This window comes from Callithrix jacchus, chromosome 3, assembly GCF_049354715.1.
Source record: "Callithrix jacchus isolate 240 chromosome 3, calJac240_pri, whole genome shotgun sequence".
Taxonomy (NCBI): domain Eukaryota; kingdom Metazoa; phylum Chordata; class Mammalia; order Primates; family Cebidae; genus Callithrix; species Callithrix jacchus.
Genome location: NC_133504.1, coordinates 78,217,154 through 78,236,991, shown reverse-complemented (window position 1 = coordinate 78,236,991; position 19,838 = coordinate 78,217,154). Strand labels below are relative to the sequence as shown.

General features: G+C 37.4%; 1 protein-coding gene across 50 annotated transcripts in view; it reads left to right on the top strand.

Moving 5' to 3' along the window:
- The window catches only part of LOC118152213 (uncharacterized), a 106,588-nt gene that overhangs the window by 38,044 nt on the left and 48,706 nt on the right, over positions 1-19,838 (top strand). The gene's annotated exons all lie outside the window — the stretch shown is intronic.

Here is a 19,838-nt window from a genome sequence, read left to right as displayed (position 1 = left end):
TAAAAATAATTATTAATATAAAAAGCCATGATGAACAAGATACCAAAGATTTAAATGCAAGATTGTGCAGGAAATACTTATGGAGTTGAGTGATTCTCTTGACATGTAGTGCAGACGACTATCATCACTGTTCCTTCATGGAACATTTATTTTTCCACTGAAATAATCTTCAAAAATGTTCTCTCAATTACCATCATCTTGCATATCTATGTTGTGGGTATTAGATCTTAATATCAGTCACCATCCTTGAAATTTAGCCTCTCTGGTCCAACACTTAACTTTGAAATGTATTTTGTATATTGTTTTATCAGTCAAAATTTCTAATTTAAATTACAGTTATCCATCCATCCATCCATTTATTGAGTTTGTGTATGAAGAAGAAGAAATAGAATCTTCAAACGCTAATGACTAATCCATTTTAGAGTTAAACTAACCACTATGAAATGGAAATGTTTACAGTTACAAAGGAGATAGTAAGTTGGTGTGCCTCAACAATTAGGCCTGGAGCAAAAATTGGTAAGTAAAATTAAAGGGAATCACAGTGCATTTTACTCTCATAATCACTGTTAGAAATGTCCCACTAAACATGTTATGTTACCAACACCTTTATTATGCCCTCATCTCTATCTTTATAGATTTGTGAGCCATTCAGAAGCAGTTTATTCAATTCAAACAGCTTATTCAAGACTGCTTCTGGTCCATTTGTAGACAATGTAGGTAGAGACCCACCTTCAGATATAGACTGGTGCGTCTGTTCTTGTTCAGAGAAAAATTAAGGCCCTTCAAGCTAGTGAATTGTCCATTCCTTTGTAAAAAGTGATCTTTTAACCTTCAGCTACCTTGGAGGTAGTTGTTGACAGAGCCTTATATTAAACTTTGTATTAAAGAATACAGATATGTGTTGTATTGTTGGCTTTAGGATTTTTTTTTTCAAAACCTTGGCAAACTTTAAAAATTTTTTTTAAAAAGTTGTTCTATTAAAGGGGTAATATAATCAATAAATATTTGATATCTGTTTAACTTACCTTATGTAGAGCTATTGGCTCTAATGATTTTGAAAGAACAACGATAATTCTCTAAAATAATTCAGGCACCTTTGGCCATTTGTGTAACCAGGTGTGAATTACCAAGTTTCCCACTTTCCCCCTTGAGTCCAACTCTAATATAATTTTCTGTAAAGTATAGTCCTTTGTCAGCTCTGTTTTCCTTGGTCAGTTGAATTAACCTCCTTCTTAAGCTTAGCCTATAGTGCATTTGGCTTAATAACCGAAACTGGGGGCCGGGCGCGGTGGCTCAAGCCTGTAATCCCAGCACTTTGGGAGGCCGAGGTGGGTGGATCACAAGGTCAAGATATCGAGACCATACTGGTCAACAAGATGAAACCCCGTCTCTACTAAAAATACAAAAAATTGGCTGGGCATGGTGGTGCGTGCCTGTAATCCCAGCTACTCGGGAGGCTGAGGCAGGAGAATCGCCTGAACCCAGGAGGTGGAGGTTGCGGTGAGCCGAGATCATGCCATTGCCCTCCAGCCTGGGTAACAAGAGCGAAAGTCCCTCTCAAAAAAAAAAATAAATAAATAACCGAAACTGTAATATCCCAGCCACACAATAGAGGATTTTATAGAACTGTTTCTGCTTGGAATACTATAATTGGAATTTGAATTAATTATAATCAGGAAAGCTTACATAGCCCATGATATGTGAACTCTGAAACCCCAAATACCAAAATCTTACCATATAAAAATGATCTACATAATAAAAAAGACACATAAATCGAGTTTAATTTCATATTATGTGATTTTCTTAAAATATACTGTCTAAAGATTTATTACAAATTAGTTCCCACTGCTTGGTAAAACACCATATTTAAACTAAGTGACAACTGCCTTCCTGTAGTGAAGGGCCAGCAGTTTCAAATAATGAGTTACAACCCCAGGATACCAGGGAATCTATGGCCCCGTTGCTATAAATGAGCAGAAGATGGATGAAAATAAAAACATGTCAAGAAGTCCACATTTCTCACAAACATCTTGCAAAGAATAAAATGGTAATTTAAGGAATATGTATAAGTCCACTTAATATACATTTCATGTACATAGGGGAAATAATACAAAAAATACTTTTTACTACCTCCAATTTAAAAAGTAGACTAGTATAATAGAAGGCATATCTCCTTGGTTCTCGGTATTTCTAAAAGACATGAATGGCTCTCTCCTCCAAGCACCTGAGATGATATGCCTCTGTCCTCTAGCCTTAGAAATATGAGTGTCTCCTGCAGGCAGGGCATGCTGTAAGTGCCAAGGAGGTAAGGCTACCAGGACCAACCCTCAACTAATAATGGGCAAAAGCTGGTGGATAAATATCCAATCTTCCTGTCTACAGGTAAGAAGACTTTGATATTTTATTAGACTGGCACAAATGTAATTGCAGTTATACAATCTCCAAGAGGAAACAGTCTCCAAGTGAAATTGAGCCCCAGTTGTCCACATAATAACCTGCTTATTAACTTAGGCTGTACACATTTACTTCCTTCCCATCTGTCTTCCAGGCTTTTCCAGGAAATAAGTAGTTTACTAGTGTTTCCTGTGATAACCTCCTAAATAAACTAGTTACGCTCAAATCCTTATGTTGGGGTTTTCTTCTGGAGGGATTGCCAAACTGTTGAAGTTCCCTGTGTTCATCCAAGTCTCAGCTCTGTCTCTCTCCCCACGAAGAGTTACTGTTTTGGTTTTTTATGTTTATTGTTCCTTTCTCATTTGTAATAGTTGTACTATATATTAAAAATATTAATAACTACACTGGTTAGTTATGACAAGATATTATCTTCCCTCAGAATATAAATCCCATGGAGATTTTCCCTAGGGAGTCTGGACCCTGGCCATTATGTGCTTCCCAAGCTGTGGCTGCTGCACTTAACATTTTCTTTCAGAATTGGGCAAGGAATTACTAAAAGATGCTCCAGTGGATCACCTGTGTACCAACCATATATCTTTCTGTACCCATTGTGGAACAGCAACTCTACCTTTTCCTGATGCTTTGGGTCAGTTACTCTGCCAGGATAGTGACTGCTTTCCTTGATCTTTTGGCACACAGACCCCAAAGTGACTGTGTAGCAATCACAGCTTAAGTTTAATGGAATTTCTACTGTATCTGCTGAAGGAAGCATTTCCTTCTGAAAAATAGGATTTCTACCACAGAGGCCAGAGTAGAGTGAGTGAGACATGATGGCAAAAGTATAATTTCTTCTTCTACCCTTTGGTTTCCAGATCCATGTATTTCGTCTGTTGAGGATAGAGTACCATACAATGATTAGTAATATATATATATATATACTTAATCTTGGAGGATGCAGCCCTACCCTTGTTTCCAAACTTGTTCCTCAGCTGTCTCTTCAAAAGTCCAGCTTCTGGGCCATGTGTCATGTCATAAATCCAGTGGATCTTATGATCGTGTACCCAGGGGTGTACTGCTTTTGCTGTGAGTTACTTGGTTTAATGTGATGTCATACAGGATTCCATGACAGTGGATCACACTTTGTAGCCTCCAGATGCTGTGGCTTTGCTGGCAGGAGATGAAACACCATACCCTCAAAATGTGCCTGTTCCAAGCTTAATTGCAGCGTTTTCTAGGATAGGACAGGCCCAAGATAATCAACATGCCAGAGATCTCCTCCAGGGATGGTATCATATTAGGAGCTCATCGTTGGTCTTGTTTAAACATTTGCCAGAGACAGCACTGGATCAGCTTGGAGAGTGGGAGTTTGTGGACCCATGCATAGCCTTCATCCCTCCATCATGACTGTTTATTCATGTGGCTTAGTTTTGTGCCAGGCTGAAACTCTAACAGTCTAGGTAAGAGACTGTCTTTCACAATATGACTTGGATCCTTATTCCATACGACCCCTAGACCTGCCTTGATGCGTGTTGGACTGATAAATTATTTTATTAACTTATTTATTGAGACTGGTTGTCACTCTGTTACCAGTCTGAGTGCAGTGATGTAATCATGGCTCTCTGCAACTTCTGCCTCCTAGGCTCAGGTGATCCTCCACCTCAGCCTCCCTAGTAGCTGGGACTACAGGCAAGTGCCACCATGCCAGGCTAATTTTTTATTATTTTTGTACAGACAGTGTCTTGCTCTGTTGCCCAGGCTCTTCTCTAACTCCTGGGCTCAAGCAGTCCTCCCACTTTGGCTTCCCAAAGTGCTGAGATTATAAGTGTGAGCCATTAGGCCTGGCCTCATTTCTTTAATCTACCTACAGTTTTAAAAAACTATGCATTTTTGACAAAATTATATTTAGGCATTTTAAACAAATATTTATTTCTCCTTCATTAGCAATATAAACACTACTAATTTACAGCTTTCTGTACAAATTTTATTTCTCCTATTCTTTAGAATCATCCCTTGATCATTAAGCTTTGTTTCTGACATGGAGATGAGGGCAGATTTTTTTTTTCCTTTTCTAGATTTATTATGTTAATTGAATCTTATTGTGTTTTAACATGTAGCGGCTAAGAGAAAAGGGTTGGAGAAATCACTTTGTTCAAATTATAATAGAAAAATTTCTACTTAATTGAATGACTTGAGGCTAGTTACTTGGCCTCTTTGACCTCCAGTTTTATCAGATCTAAAGGATATGATATCTCATAGGGTTTTCATGAAGATTCAAAATGTATGAAATGCCTAACACAGCAGCATATGCCTAGTTATATCCTTATTTCTGGCTATAAAACCAAGCCTCACAGTGTGTAATGCTGATTGGAGCAAAGGTGACCACCATACCAGGTTTGAGAATACCCGTCCCCACTCTGCCAACAGGAACAGTACCAATACTGATTTTATAGACGTTCTACAGAGGCAGGCACATGGGCTGGTCAGTTGGACGAGTTGGTGCTGGATGCAATCCAGAGCCTCAAGCAGCATGGTTCCACTGGCATTGCCATCCTTAAGGGTGACTTTCCTTCCCTTGAACCAAGGCATGTTAGCACTTGGCTCCAGCATGTTGTCTTTATTCCAACCAGAAATTGGCACAAATGCTACTGTTTCAGAATTGTAGCCAATTTTCTTAATGTAAGTTTTGACTTCCCTAATGATTTCCTCATATCTCCTCTGGCTGTAGGGTAGCTCAGTGGAATCTATTTTGTTAACACCAACAATTAGTTGTTTCACACCCAGTGTGTAAGCCAGAAGGGCATGCTCTCAGGTCCACCCGTTCTTGGAGATACCAGCTTCAAATTCACCAACACCAGCAGGAACAATCAGGACAGCACAGTCAGCCTGAGATATCCCCGTAATCATGTTTTTGATGAAGTCTTCATGTCCTAGGGCATCAATGATAATCATATGGTACTTGCTGGTCTCAGTTTTTCACAAGGAGATATCAATGGTGATACTATGTTTACGCTCCACATTCAGTTTATCCAAGACCCAGGCATACTTGAAGGAGCCCTCTCCCTTCTCAGGAGCCTCCTTCTCTAATTTTTCAATGGTTCTTTTGTCAATGGCACCACATTTGTAGATTTGATGGCCAGTAGTAGTGAACTTGCCCGAATCTATGTGTCCAATGATGACAATGTTGCTATGAGTCTTTTCCTTTCCCATTTGGCTTTCGGGGTAGTTTTCATGACACCTGTGTTCTGGCTGCAAACCTGTTTCAAAAAAGCTACATGATTTTTAAATAAGTCATTGTTTATTTAGTTAGTACTCTAAGGGATGGTTATTTATATAATTTGGAACTTCGATTATTATAACATTGTACAGATTTTTATGCACATCTTTAATTATTTACTGATGAGGAATTTCTAAAGTTGATTTGTTAGAGAAATAGCCATTGTATAGTCAGCTCTTACACAGATTAGGGTGAGTATTCCTACCTCTAGGACATGTCAGAGCACCCTGACTGCCTACAAATGCTCTCCTCCTATTTCATTTCAAATTGTTTGCTCTGCCCTGGCATGCAATACCCTGGGTTACTGTTGCCTAGAAACTCTGCCCTGTAGGACTGGATTCTATCATGGAATTGTTTTGGCAAATAGCTTATAAAAAGACAGATAAAACTGTGGTTGACCAATACAAAGTAAGGTAATTCTGTAGTGGTTAAATAAATCCCCAATGGGAATAATAGATATATATTCTAAGAAGAAAGGAATTTGTTTCCACCAGGGATTAGTTTGGCTCAGTAATGGTAAAATTGGTAAAACAAACTTCACAGAAAATCATTCTTCTGATTTAGGCCATCACAAATGAATGATTAACTGGCTGAAATATCATTGAAGTTATGATTCTGTTGTATATCAAGCTTGTTCAGGGCAAAGAAAAGCACTTAGAGCATTATGCTGAAGCAAGCAGACTGCAACAAGTACTCTCTGATTACCTATGTAAGAGGGTTCACCTTAGTCTTTTTTTCCCTCATGTAAGAGATAATGGAACAACTTGGATTCTGGATTTCTCTTTAACTGGGATATATGGTGGTAGTATATAGAAAGGAGATTTGAATGGAAAAAGAGGAACAGACCACATAAAAAAGGGTCATTCATGAGAAAATTCCTTACCCAGCAGTCTTTGTAAGATGGTAGAAGTACATAAGAGTTCTCTTTTAATACAGCATAATTAGTATGTATGGTTTGCTGGCCAAGAAGGATGGCACGGGTGATGTTTACACTGTAATCTCCATTGATCTCTGGGTATCAACCCACAGCAAAAGCCTTAAAGTGACTCTTCTTTCAGAGATGGCTGGTTTGTACAATGGGCCCTTTCTGCTGTAACAACACAGTAGCTAGGAGAGTGTGGACTTTGGACTCACACCCAAATTCATATTCCAGTTATGCTTCTTACAGAGTGTTCGATTGGAGTAGTAACCTAACCTTCTCTGCCTTGTTTTTCTTTCTAAAAATGGATGTAAAATCACCCACCTAATGAGGTTATTATGAGGATTAAAGGAGTTAATGTATGGAAAGGGGCTGGCACATAGTTACTGCTCAGTAGTGTTAGCCTCATTCCCTCTCCCTGCTAGAAAGCCTTTCTGTAATGCAGAGAATTATCTTCTGGTAACTTCATAGAAAAGGCCTCTTAGGCATGAAATCACCTGCCAACTGTGCTGAGGACACAGGCTTTGCACAGCTCTTGGAGGCTGATTAAGGTGCAAAATTCAGAGCAGAAAGATGCTTTACTATATGTGTGGCAGGATGGCTACCAGGGCCTGTTCTCTCAAAACTAAGCACTCCTTCCCTAGGGATTGGGAACAGCCCCATTCTCATCTGGTGTTCACCCTATGTTTTGAAGAGGTTCCAAACTAGTGCAGCAAGGAATGTCTAGGGCTGAGTGGGGCAATGGCCCTACTCTGGATGTTGGCCTCTGTTGAAAGACCACTAAACCTCACCTTTTCTCCTAAGTCTCTCTCTATGATAGATATGGAACAGACTACTTTTCCTCAGGAATTTTGATTGATTTTGCCAAAGTCTTTCCCAAGGCTCTTTTCAAAGCTGGACTAATCCCTTTGTTCTGGGAAAGATTTATGAACATCAGACCTATGGAATAATGGTGGCTGGTAGGTGTCTTTTCTCTCTCAAGTTGCTCTTGAATGTCAATTCAACTCATCAAGACATAGTTGGATGATGAATTAGGAAGAGAAGCTTTGCCCTCTACTCACAGATCCTAGGAACAATTTGTTTAATTATCAGTAACCAGTATCTATAACAGATAAAACGTGTGCTTTCTCTTTGCCTCTCTCAGCCTATGACATGCCACATCCAATCAGTCTTTGTTCCAACTGTGAGAGGTCTTAAATTCATCATTCTGGTCTTTTGCAGTTAAATGTTCTCCAAGGATAATTAACTGCAAATATTCTTGCAGTTAAATATCCTTGGAGATATTCTTCGGAACCTTTGGTTGGGACTGATTAATGGAACTAATCATTCAAGGTTCTGCTTAAGCAATTTTTATGTATACTTAAGCAATATGTTATGTAGATAACACAGCATAAGAAACTCTGGAAACAATTAGGGTTATCCTAGTTCTGCCTCTGTGGAAACTCAATCTGAAACCCTGCATATTTTTGCTTCTGTCTTCTTTCTCTATATGGAATATGTTATACTTTTTCGAGCTGAAAAATCTAAATAATTAGAAAAAGACAAACTTTTAATGAGTTTTTTATTTAAACTTATAGGAGTCTTTCTAATGAAAGTGTTACTTTAATTATTGAATCATTAGTTAACTGCTTTATGTGTTTAAGTTTTGTCTGTCTTTAATCCTGGGGCTGGAAGCAACAATGCAAAAAAAAAAAAAAAAAAAAAAACCCAACAAAAAACCCAATGTTTTATGAGTGGTTCTCAAACTTTTAAGTGGTTACTAAAGGATAGATTGTTCATGCCTCTCCCTCAGTAGATGGGCATGGTGCCCAGGAACTTTCAACAGGAGATACTGTTGCTACTGCTTTAGGAACTACACTTGGAAAATTACTAATTTGTGTAATAAATACCTGACCATTTGAAAACCTCAGAGGATGGAAATATTTTGTAATGTAGTGTACCAGATTTAACATATGAAAACTTGAAATCAAGTAGCAATTCAGCAAATTACAAGTGGTGAAACAACTAAGTTTCTGAGACTCAGTTTTATTATCTGAAAGTCAAGAATGAAAACAATGTCTATATGGCAGAAGTACTATAAAGATCAGATAAGGTCATGTATGGGAAAGATCTTGATAGATGGCAAAGCATAATCTAAGTTTAACTTATTCCAGATGTGCTTTGAACAGGCAAGTTTTATATACTAAGATTAAAATCTTGCATTTTAATCCCTGGAATTGAAATCTTTCATCATCATCACCATGATGGTAATAACAACAATAACAGTACTAGTGCGCTATTTATGTATTTTCTGCACTGGGCACTTAATATGTTTTGATTATATGTTTCAGAAACCTTATAAAATCTATTTTATCATGTATATTATTAGTTTACTTAAGAGTTTACTGGACAGAATTTAAATTTTTCTTGAGGGCTTAGGGCAGTGCAGTTCCTAGGGTGTGTGATGTCTCTGTCTATATAGACAATTTGATTTAACAATGTGTTATAGGTGATAAGTTTATAATGGAATTTGTTTTGCTAAAAAGAAATGAGATACCAAGCTATAAAAAGATATAAAAGAACTTTGGATGCATTTTACTAATTGAAAGAAGCCAATTGGAAAAGGCTATAAAACTGTATTGTTTCAACCATATGACACTTTGGAAAAGGCAAAACTGTGGAGATTTAAAAAGATCAGTGGTTGTCAGGAGTTAAAGAGGAAGAAGGGATAAATAGGCAGAACACAGATGTTTAGCATAGTGAATTATTTTGTATGATACATATTGGTGGATACATGGTCATTATACATTTATCAAAACTCATAGAGTGTGCAACATCAAGAGTAAACTCTAATGTAAACTATGGACTTCAGGTGATAATGATGTGTCAACATAGGTACATTAATTGTAACAAATGTACCATGCTGGTGCCCAGTGTTAATACTGGGGGAGTTGGTTTGTGTAGAGGACAAGGGTATATGGGTACTCTTTATAATTTGGGAACTGAAACTGCTATTAAAAGAATAAATCCTATTAAAAAAATCACACCAAAAAATGTATTGCAAAATTGATGAGCTCAGGTGAAGGATAGTCACTGTGGCAGATAGAATAGTGGCCCCTAAAAATGTCCATATCCTAATCCTTCGGAACCTGTGAACCCCTTACTTTACATGGCAAAAGGGTATCCACAGATATGATTAAGTTAAAGATTCTGAGATGGGAAGGTTATCCTGGATTATCTGAGTGGGTGCAATGTAATGACAAGGGACATTTAAAGATGGAGGCAGACTATCAGAGGAATTACGACAAAAGCAGAGATCACACACACATGCACACGCACACACACACACACACATACACACACACGTAGAGGGGGATAGAGACAGAGAGATATGAAAACGTTACACTGCCCTGGCTTTAAAGATGGAGGAAGTGGCTGTTAAGCCAAGCAAGGCATGCAACCTCAAAAGCTCCAAAAGCAAGGAAATGGCCCTCAGAAGGAATATAGCCTTGTATTCCTGGCTATCTGATTTTAGACTTTTGACTGCCTGAACTTTAAGTTAACAAAGTGCTGTTGTTTTAAGCCAATACATTGGTGATTATTTGTTACACCAGCAATAGGAAACTAGTATAATGATTTTTCAATGACAATTTAGACAAGATTAGAGGGAAAAAAAAGAATAAAAAGTAACAAACAAAACCTCCAAGAACTATGGGACTATATAAAAAGACCAAGCCTATGACTAATTGGAGTGCCTGAAAGAGATGGAGAGAATCAAAGAAAGTTGGAAAACACACTGCAGGACATATTCCAGGAGAAGGTCCCCAACCTAGCTGGGGAGACTAATATTCAAATATGGGAAATCCAGAGAACCCCAATAAGATACTCCATGAAAAGATCTACCCAAGACACATAATCATTAGATTCTCCAAGGTTGAAATGAAGGAAAAATTATTAAGGCCAGCCAGAGAGAAAGGCCAGGTCACCTACAAGGGGAAGCACATCAGACTAACAGTGGACCTCTTAGCAAAAACCCTATAAATCAGAAGGGATTAGGGGCCAATATTCAACAGTTTTAAAGAAAAGCAATTCCAACCCAGAATTTCATATCCAGCCAAACTAAGCTTCATAAGCAAAGGAGAAATAAAATCTTTTTCAGACAAGCAAATGCCAAGATATTTTGTCACCACCTGACCTGTCTTGCAAGAGCTCCTGAAAGAACCACTAAACATGGATAGGAAAATCTGTTACCATGCAATACAAAAACACCTTGAAGTACACAAACCAATGACACTATGAAGCAACTACATTAATGTCTGCAAAATTAACCAGTCATCATCATGATGACAGGATCAAATTCACACACAACAATATTAACCTTAAATGGAAATGGGATAAATGCACCGATTAAAAGATACAGAATGGCAAGCTGGATACAAAGACAAGACCCATTGGTGAGCTGTATTCAAGAGACACATCTCATGTGCAAAGATGCACATAGATTCAAGATAAAGGGATGGAGAAAAATTTACCAAGCAAATGGATAGCAGAAAAAAGCGGGGATTACAATCCTAGTTTCTAATAAAAAAGACTTCAAACTAACAAGGTTAAAAAAGACAAAGAAGAGTATTACATAATATTAAAGGGTTCAATTCAACAAGAACAGGTAACTATCCTAAATATATATGCACCTAATACAGGGGAAGCCAGATTTATGAAACAAGTTCTTAGAGACCTACAAAGAGACTTAGACTACCACACAAGAATAGTGGGAGACTTTAATACCCCACTGTCAATATTAGATCAATGAGACAGAAAATTAGCAGTTTAGACAGATTGATGAGACAGAAAATTAACAAAGTTTTTCAGGACTTGAACTCATCTTCAGAGCAAGTAGACCTGATTGGTATCTACAGAAGTCTCTACCTAAAAACCACAGAATTTACATTTTTTTTGATGCCACACAACACAGAATTAATCACATAATTGGAAGTAAAGCACTCCTCAGCAAATGCAACAGAACTGAAATAATAACAGTCTCTCAGACCACAGCACAATAAAATTAGAACTCAAGATTAAAAAGCCCACTCAAAACCATACAACTACATATGTGGAAATTGAACAATCTGCTCCTGAATGACTCCTGGGTAAATAGTGACATTAAGGAAGAGATCAAGAAGTTCTTTGAAATCAGTGAGAACAAAGAGACAATGTATCAGAATCTCTGGGATGCAGCTAAAGCAGTGTTAAGAAGGAAATTGATAGCACTAAATGCTTATACCAAAAAGCTTGAAAGATCTCAAATTGACACCCTAACATCACAACTAAAAGAACTAGGGAATGAAGAGCAAACAAACCCCAGAGCTAGCAGAAGACCAGAAGTAACTAAGCTTACAGTAGAACACAAGGAGATAGAGACACGAAAAACTGTTCAAAAAAAAAAAAAGAATCCAGGAGCTTCTTTAAAAAAAAAAATCAATAAAATAGACCACTAGCAATGCTAATAAAGGAGAAAAGAGGGAAGATTCAAAGAAACACAATCAGAAACGATAAAAGGGATACCCACATGACCCCACAGAAATACAAACAACTGTCAGAGAGGACTATAAACACCTAGAAGAAATGGATAAGTTCCTGGACACATATACCCTGCTAAGACTGAACCAAAAAGAAGCTGAATGCCTGAATAGACCAATAACAAGTTCTGAAATTGAGGCTGTAATAAATAGGCTAGTGACCAAAAAAAGCACGGGTCCAGATAGATTTACTGCTCAATTCCACCAGAGGTACAAAGAGGAGCTGGTAACATTTCGTTGGAAACTATTTCAACCAATTAAAACAGGGAATTCCTCCTAACTCATTTTATGAGGCCAGCATCATCCTGATGGCAAAACCTTGCAGAGATATAACAAAAAAGAAAACTTCAGGTCAATATCCCTGATGAACATCAATGCAAAAATCATCAATAAAATACTGGCAAATCAAATCCAGCAGCACATCAGAAGCTTATCCACTGTGATCAAGTAGGCTTCATCCCTGGGATGCAAGGCTGGTGCAACATACACAAATGAATAAATGTAATTCATTACATAAACAGAACTAAAGGCAAAACCACATGATATCTCAATAGTTGTAGAAAAGGTCTTCGATAAATTTCAACATCCCTACATGTTAAAAACTCTCAATAAACTACGTATTGACAGAATGTAACTCAAAATAGTAATGGCAATTCATGACAAAGCCAGTCAGTATCATACTGAATGGGAAAAAGCTGGAAGCATTCCCCTTGAAAACTGGCACAAAAAAGGATGCCCTCTCTCACTACTCTTCTAACATAGTGTTAGAAGTTCTGGCCAGGGCAATTAGGCAAGAGAAAGAAATAAAGGTATTTACATAGGAAGAGAGGAAGTCAAATTGTCTTTGTTTGCAGATGACATGCTATTGTATCTTGAAAATTCCATCATTTCAGCCCAAAAGCTTCTTAAGCTGACAAGCAATGTCAACAAAGTCTCAGGATACAAAATCAATGTGCGGAAATCACAAGCATTCCTAGATAGCAGTAACAGACAGGCAGAAACCAAAATCATGAATGAACTCTCATTCACAATTCCCACAAAGAGAATGAAATACCCAGGAATACAACTAACAAGGAAAGTTAAAGACATCTTCAAGAAGAACTACAAACCACTGCTCAAGGAAATCAAAGAGGAAACAAGCAGATGGAAAAACATTTCATGCTCATGGGTAGGAAGAATCAATATCATGAAAATGGCCATAGTGCCCAAAGGAATTTATAGTTTCAATGCTATTCCTATTAAACTAGCATTGACATTCTTCACAGAATTAGAAAAAAACTATTTAAAAATTCATATGGAATCAAAAAAGAGCTCTCCTTGCCAAGACAATCCTAAGCAGAAAGAACAAAGCTGGAGGCATCACACTATCCAATTTCAAACTATACTGCAAGGCCACAGTAACCAAAACAGCATGGTACTGGTACAAAAACAGGCACATAGACAAATGAAACAGAATAGAGAACTCAGAAATAAAACTGCATGTCTGCATACATCTGACCTTTGGCAAACCTGACAAAAACAAGAATAAGGAAAGGATTCCCTATTTTAAAAATGGTGCTGGGAAAACTGGCTAGCCATATGCAGAACTGGATCCTTTCCTTACACCCTATACAAAAACTAACTCAAGGTGGATTAAACACTTAAATGTAAAATCCAAAACTATAAGAACCCTAGAAGAAAATCTAGGAAATACCATTCAGGACATAGGCATGAGCAAAGATGTTACGATGAAATCGCCAAAAGCAATGGCAACAAAAGCAAACATTGACAAATAGGATCTAATTAAACTAAAGAGCTTCTGCACAGCACATGAAACTATCATTAGGTCAAAAAGACAAGTTCCAGACTAGGGGAACACATTTGCAAACTATCCATCTGACAAAGGGCTAATATCTAGAATCTACAAGGACTTAAGCAAATTTACAAGAAAAAAAACCCATTAAAAAGTAGGCAAAGGATGCAAACATACACTTCTCAAAAAAATTATATGCAGCCAGCAGACATGAAAAATAGCTCAACACCACTAATCATTAGAGAAATGCAAATCAAAACCACAGTGGGACACCATCTCATGCCAGTCAGAATGGCAATGATTAAAAAGTCATGAAACAACAAATGCTGGCAAGGTTGTGGAGAAATAGGAACACTTTTACACTGTTGGTGGGAATATACATTAGTTCAACCATTGTCGAATATGGTGTGGCAATTCCTCAAAGATTTAGAACCGGAAATATCATTTGACTGAGTATATACTCAAAGGAATATAATTCATTCTATTATAAAGATACATGCACACATATGTTCATTGGAGCACTATTCACAATAGCAAATATTTGGAATCAACCCAAATGCCATCAATGGTAGACTGGATAAAGAAAATGTGGTACATATATACCATTGAATACTATGCAGCCATAAAAAGGAATGAGATCATTTCCTTTGTAGGGACATGGATGAAGCAAAAGCTGTCATTCTTAGCAAACTAATACGGGAACAGAAAACCGAACACCACATGTTCTCACTTATAAGTGGGAGCTGAACAGTGAGAACACATGGACACAAGGAAGGTAACAGCACAGACTGGGGAAAGGTACTGGGAGGAGAGCATTAGGGAAAAGAGCTAATGCATGCTGGGCTTAATACCTAGGTAATGGGTTGTTAGGTACAGCAAACCACCATGGCACAATTTACCGATGTAACAAACCTCCACATCCTACACATGTACCCCGGACCTTAAAAGAAAATTTAGAAAAATGGATAGAGAAGAGGAATTACATACTTCATTTTCCAATTAGTTCATGTAAAAATCAATTCATCTTGGTAGTGGTGTCTGGATACTGTCTCTTCCTGTTTAGGTCCAGGAACAGTCCCAATTGTGTTTTTTTTTTTTATTGTCAAATGTGCTATTCTCTCATTTCATCTCTCACTTGGAGAGAAGGAATAGCAATACTCATACTTACAGTGCTGTGGCTTTTTAGAACCTGTTTACATGAAAATAATACAGATCTTGCCTCTGCAGTTCTCTAATACCATTCATTGATGTTGATTATACTATTACTCATGATGCCGCTTCATCCATTGTGCTGCCTGTGAATATTGGTTTCTGATGACTAGAGGTTTATTACTGTGCTTTGTTGACGGTCATCACAAATGCAAGTGTTCCATGGAGTAGAAAGAAAAAAAAGGGGAATGATAATTTCTGGTCATGTTAAATTTATTTTTCAGATTTTTATAACTTAAAATAGAAACACATATTTCAGTTATGCTTTTCTTGAACTCATTAGATCATATTCACTGCATTCCTAAAATGTGATCCCTTTCAATGTTGAGCTCTCTCCTGCCCCTATTCCCCCATACAGCAACCAGTAGAAAGGAGAGATGAGTAAGAATATTCTCACTGGCACAAGGAACGTTTGTCTCTAGAATGGCATGGCTTAAGAGAGCACCAGGAAAGCACAGATTTACTACATTGATCAGAACCCATTGGTGTTGCTGATCATTCAGTGGGCATTGGTGTTGCTGGTCAACACTCTAGAAAGCCATTAGAGGACAGGCATAGTTAACCTCAGAAAACTCTGTGACATTGGCTAGTGTGCTTTGTGGAGGGAGTCAGGTAAGCAAGGGGTTTGGAGAACATGTTTAGGTTCAGGAACATTCTCTGCTTAAATGGGCTTATTCTTACCCTCTGCTTCAATCCCCATTTTGCCCACAGGTTAGATCTTGGGACAGCCACATACCTAGCCATACTTAGGCTTTCCAATTGCACTAGACCAGGGTGGAAAAATAAGGAAAGGAAACACATCTGCAGCATTTTACTGCTTTTTTTTTTTTTTTAAATCAACTTCACCCACTTTTGGAGTGTGGAGTGATGGCTATCACTGTACAAACAGACTGGGTTGAGTTAGAGTTGGAGAAAGAGGCTGAGAATGTCACTTTAGGGGTGCTCCTCCATGTGGAGACACAGGAGTGAGGAGTCAGTGATTTCTCCAAACTGCTTCAATCAAATCCGTCTATTGTCTGAATTTCTTGGGGATCTGATCTTAGTCTTGTGACTTCTGACTTCATACATGGTGATTGTTTCCTCATTTGTTTTGAAATTGTGAATTAATACTTTTTCTTAAGTGGTGTAATTTCTGTGGAAATTTTGATGGGCCTGTTTGAGGATATGTTATTCCAAAGACATTCTGCCTTTGCTTTTGCCAGGTGTACAGAGGACATTATGGCCTGAGACTTCTTTCTTTGCTTACAGTTTATTGTGAATAGTTATTCTTTCATAAGTTATCCTTAAGGTATTTCATACAATACAAAGTTTAATTTAACCACGCTACTTTTTTTTAGTAGGACAAAAGGCATTAAATTAGTTTTAAAGTAAATTATGCTGTGAATAATAAAAATGCTAATAGGAAATATATTCTATTCAAAAAAATCTTGTCTTCCTTTGCTTCTCTGGATGCACCTGTGGCCCACTGTAGCATGTATATCTGATTATAATTCTCTACTATTCCCAAATAAACTCTGTTCTGTAAAGCCAGTCTTGCTTCTGTTTATTTTACGTTAACACCAGCTGGGGTGGGCATTAAACTCCTTTATGATAGAGGTCTGCAACTTATCCCAAGTCTGACACAGCATCAGCTCAAATGCTTTCTTCTTGGATTTTTAATAGTCTTTGTTTTGGCCTCTGGGAATTTCCCTTACTTTCTTAAGAGCTATGTCAAGGGTCATTTGCTTTATTTTATAAAACATAAGTATATAATATTTATACTTTATAAATATACTTTTAATACTCATCATTCATAAGTATAATAATTTTGTAAGTATTTAAATAAGTAGTGGAAGATGTTTCAAGTTCTCTAGTCTGCTACTGTTAGGTCTTCAGATATCCTAATTCTTCTTCCTTTTCACTTGACTAAACTAGATGTCATATCTTTAAGGAAGCTGTGAGGCTCAAGCTTGAATTAAATACCCTCTGCTCTTTACCCTCAGTGCATAGATCTAATGGCTTGTTTGCCCTCATGTGTTTCCTCCACTGAATTGCAAACTCTTTGAGCCCATGCCTATTTAGTGTACCCCAGCATGACACTTAGTAGAGAACCAACTATTTGTGAATGAATGGATGTCTTCTCTTGACTTGTTTGCTTATTATTTTTAAAAATCCTGCCCCTTGGCTTGAAGTTGTTTGTCTCCTTCACAGATTTTTGACCTTTAGCCTTTATGAATTTTCGTTGGTGCCTAGCAATAAAAGCTCCTACTGGGAGTAACTTCATACTGGTTATTAATTTATTAATGAAAGCCTGGCAACTAACTTGTTTTTCACAGTAGAATCAGAAATTCTTTTTCTAAAGACTTTTTTTTATTGTTTAGTCTGTTTTTTCATATTACATTTCAGCTCATTCAAGTGAGGATTCTTTTAAAAATGCTATATTGATTTTTCTATTGCCCTTCACTAAAATTATCTTCATTATAAAAAAACTCAATTTTATGTCAAGTAAGAAGCAATGGAAATCTATTCTTTTCTTTACTCCATAGGGATTTGTTGAGTACCTTAAAAGTATAAGAAAGAATGCAGAGAGATGCTGGTAGGAAGGCTGTGTGATTCAGGTGGAGCATGGGAGAACTGAGTGTTTCTAGAGGATGGAGCCAGAGTAGAAAAAGAGCAGCAGAGATTCCAAAAAACAAAGTTACTAATGATGGGCACGGTATTCTCTTCATCTTCCACGGAGTGTTACTGATTCTTTTCTGTAGCTTTTATTTTTAATTGACACCTAATAATTGTACATATTTATGAGGTGCAATGTGATATTTCCTGACATGTATATATTGCATAATGATCAAATCAGGGTAATGATCCAATCCATCATCTCAAACATTTATCATTTCTTCACGGTGAGAACATTCAAAATCCTCTGCTCTAGTTATTTTGAAATATAAAGTGGAATATTGTTAACTATAGTCACCTTACTATGCCATAGAACACCAGAACTTATTCTTCCCATGTATCTGTAATTTGGTATCTGTGGACCAATCTCTTCCCATCCCTGACCGCAAACCCCAGCCTCTGGTAATCATCTACACTGTACTTCTATGAGATCAGTTTTTAAAAACTCCAAAAATTAAGGAGATATTATATGGTTTTTACATTTTTGTGCCTGGGTTATTTCACTCAATATAATGTCCTCAGGTTCATTTATGTTGCCACAAATGACAGGATGTCACTCTTCTGAATGGCTGAATAGTATTCCATTGTGTATATACACCACATTTTCTTATTCATTCATCCTTTGATGGGCAATTAGGTTGATTCCATATCTTAGCTATTGTGAATAGCTGCAATAAACATGGGAATGCAGGTATCTCTCTGACATTATTTCATTTCTTTTGGATAAATACCTAGTAGTGGGATCGCTGGATCTACTTACTTGTTCTTTAGTTAAAATTACTTAAGTTTTTAGAGGTAAATGTCTCACTCTTACGCTGGAGTGCAGTGGCTGGATCATAGCTCACTGTAACCTGGAACCCCTGGGATCAAGCAGTCCTTCTTCCTCAGCTTCCTGAGTAGTTAGGACTAAAGGCGTGAGCCACCGTAACCAGCCAACTTACTTATTCTCATAGGCTCGGTAGAGCAATTTTAGTAGCTGTTTTTATAGACTTTTCTGGAGAGAAAGAGAAAGAAAGAGAGCAGTTATAGCTGAGGTGGAGTTGTTGTTGACCACATTTCATGGGAGATCAGTGAAATCTGAAAGAATTCTTGACTTTCAGAGCTGGCTGGTAAAGGGGGAAGTTTGCTTCTTACAGTTATATGCTGATAGGTGTTATATAAAGCCTAAAAACACTCCTATTGGGTAAGGCAAAAATGATATGAAGTGAAAATATGAGAAACAGTTCTGAAAGTAATTAAGATAGGTAAGTTACAAACTGTAATGAGGGTTGGTATGGTGGCCCACACCTGTAATCCCAGCACTTTGGGAGGTGCTGAGGTGGGTGGACGGCTTGAGCTCAGGAGTTCGAGACACCATCTCTATAAAAAATACAAAAATTAGCCGAGTATGGTGGCATGGGTCTGTGATTCCAGCTACTTGGGAGAATAAGGTGGGAAGACTGCTTGAGCCCAGGAGGCATAGGTTGTAGTGAGCCAAGATAGTGTGACTGCACTCCAGACTGGGCAACAGAGTGAGATCCTGTCTCAAAATAAAACAAAAAACCCTGTTACGATAGTTCATGTTCAGTTTTTTTTTGTTGTTGTTCTCTTTAGCCATGCAAGCCTGTCCCTCAGATTCCAGTTTAGGAAGAGGAATCCTAAAATTGGGATTGCCTTTAGATAACTGAAAGAATCAACTTAGTTCCTGTGGCTACTGCCTAAAATCCCTTTTGTCCATCATAAACACACCTTTGCCCAGGTGTGTGCACTTGCACACAAACACACACACTTAAAAAGGGGAAAGAAAGAGAAATCACATATGCTATTTAGTCAGATTTCTTTTAAGACAATTATGATTTTGATTCTGTTTGTAACTTGTGGGTTTTTATTTTGAACAAATGGTTTGTGAACTGGAAACGTTTTTCTGAGCTACAAGCTGAATATAGTTTAAAACTGTGAAGAATATTTTCTTCAAGTTCAAAGTATTTCTTTTAATTTAATGTTATGTGCCTTAAAAATAGATAATCATAGCATGACAGTTCCACATATCAAATGTAAGAA